Raw genomic sequence first — 2,877 nt, 5'->3', positions numbered from 1 at the left:
AAAAACTCCCTAGGCCTAGCAACCAGTAGGCTAGACACGCCTTATACTATAGAACTAGCCAATGGTAGGCAGATACGCGCGAACGAGAGGACTGAGCAATGTGTATTGGTCATGGGAGGTCACGGATTCAATATTAACTTATTGCCAATAGACTTGGGAAGTTTTGACATTGTGGTAGGCATGGATTGGTTAGTCGAGAACCACGCGGAAGTTATTTGCCATGAGAAGCAGGTTCGGATCCCACTGATGAGCGGAGAAACCATGGTAATTCAAGGGGAAAGAAGTGGAGTTGCGACAAAACTCATTTCGTGTCTAAAGGCGCGCAAGTGCCTGAGGAAAGGATGCTACGCCTTCCTGGCGCACGTAGTAGAGAAGAAAGGAGATGAACGAAAGATTGAAGACTTACCAGTGGTGCGCGAATTCCCGGAAGTTTTCCCTGAAGATCTGCCCGGATTACCGCCACCGCGACAAGTCGAGTTTCGAATCGACTTGGTTCCAGGAGCTGCACTAGTAGCTCGAGCACCCTATCGACTAGCTCCATCCGAGATGCAAGAGCTATCCAATCAGTTGCAGGAACTATTGGATAAGGGCTTCATACGCCCAAGCTTTTCACCCTGGGGAGCTCCAGTACTTTTTGTAAAGAAGAAGGATGGTTCATTTAGAATGTGTATTGACTACAGGGAACTGAACAAGCTGACAGTCAAGAATCGGTACCCCTTACCGAGGATTGACGACTTATTTGATCAGTTGCAGGGATCCAGTTATTACTCGAAGATAGATCTACGGTCAGGTTACCACCAACTTAGGGTCCATGAGGAAGACGTGCCGAAGACAGCCTTCCGAACTAGATACGGCCATTATGAGTTCTTAGTGATGCCTTTCGGGCTAACTAATGCGCCGGCTGTATTCATGGATCTGATGAACCGTGTGTGCAAACCATACTTGGATAAGTTTGTGATTGTATTTATAGATGATATTCTGGTTTACTCCCGAACCAGAGCTGAGCATGAACAACATCTGAGATTAATTTTGGGTTGCTGAAGGAAGAAAAGTTGTATGCAAAGTTTTCTAAATGTGAGTTTTGGCTTAGAGAGGTTCACTTTCTCGGTCACGTTGTAAACGAGAAAGGAATACACGTCGATCCTTCCAAGGTCAAAGCCATCGAGAATTGGGAAGCGCCAAAAACACCAACTGAGGTGAGGCAATTCCTAGGACTAGCTGGCTACTATCGACGTTTCATTGAGAACTTCTCCAAGATAGCTTTACCTAAGACTGCGCTAACTCAGAAAGATAAGAAGTTTGATTGGGGCGAAAACCAGGAAGCAGCGTTTCAAATGTTAAAGCAAAAGTTATGTAGTGCGCCAATTTTGTCGCTACCCGAGGGGACGGACGACATCGTCGTCTACTGCGACGCTTCACATCAAGGACTCGGATGTGTCCTTATGCAGAGAAACAAAGTCATAGCGTATGCCTCTCGTCAACTCAAGGTCAATGAAAGGAATTATACAACGCATGATCTGGAACTTGGAGCAGTTGTTTTCGCGCTAAAGATTTGGCGCCATTATCTTTATGGTACAAAGTGTTTGATTTTTACGGATCACAAGAGCCTTCAACATATATTTGATCAAAAGGATTTAAACATGAGGCAACGAAGATGGGTTGAATTATTGAATGATTATGATTGTGAAATAAAGTATCATCCTGGAAAGGCGAATGTGGTAGCAGACGCTTTAAGTAGGAAAGAGCGAGCAAAGACGCTACGAGTTAAGGCTCTAAGATTGACCATTCGCGCAGACCTCACTACCCGCATCCGAGAAGCTCAACAAGAAGCCTTGAAATCAGAGTTTGTCAAGAACGAATCCCTTGGGGGTATGATTAAGAATTTGGAGCTCAAAGAGAACGATACTCGATATTTTGCTAACCGCATATGGGTCCCTCTCAAAGGAGGATTGCGCGAGCAAGTGTTAAACGAAGCTCACAAAACGCGGTATTCCGTACATCCTGGCGCAGACAAGATGTACCAAGATGTTAAAGCGCTGTATTGGTGGCCCAATCTTAAGGGCGACATCGCGACGTATGTCAGTAAGTGCCTGACGTGTTCGAAGGTGAAGGCTGAATACCAGAAACCGTCGGGGTTGCTTCAATAGCCAGAAATTCCCATGTGGAAATGGGAACAAATCTCCACGGACTTCATTACCAAACTGCCAAGGACACCTGGGGGTTACAACACGATTTGGGTTATTGTAGACCGGCTAACTAAGTCAGCACACTTCCTGCCGATCAAGGAAACCGATAAGATGGAAAAGTTAGCCCGATTGTATATTCGAGAAGTAGTTTCAAAACACGGAGTTCCGGTATCCATCATTTCTGATAGAGATAGTCGTTTCACCTCAAGGTTTTGGAAATCGTTACAAGGGGCTTTAGGTACTCGTCTTGACATGAGTACGGCTTATCATCCCCAAACGAATGGACAAAGCGAGCGAACCATTCAAACATTAGAAGATATGTTGCGCGGGTGCGCAATCGATTTCGGAGGTAGCTGGGATACTCATCTCCCATTGGTTGAATTTTCATACAATAACAGTTATCACACAAGCCTCAAGGCTGCGCCATTTGAAGCCTTGTATGGGCGCAAGTGTAGGTCCCCACTGTGTTGGGCTGAAGTGGGTGACAAGCAAATGACTGGTCCAGAATTGATCCAAGAAACGACGGACAAAATTTTCCAGATACGGGATCGCCTTAAGGCAGCGCGCGACAGACAGAAAAGCTATGCAGATGTGAGAAGAAAACCGTTGGAATTTCAAGTAGGGGATAGAGTACTTTTGAAAGTCTCTCCATGGAAGGGAGTCCCCCGTTTCGGCAAGCGAGGAAAGTTAA

The sequence above is a fragment of the Bidens hawaiensis genome, unplaced genomic scaffold, assembly GCF_021521415.1.
Source record: "Bidens hawaiensis isolate Kalapana, Puna unplaced genomic scaffold, B.hawaiensis_p1.1 tig00033588_1, whole genome shotgun sequence".
NCBI lineage: Eukaryota > Viridiplantae > Streptophyta > Magnoliopsida > Asterales > Asteraceae > Bidens > Bidens hawaiensis.
This window is presented reverse-complemented; position numbering follows the sequence as displayed.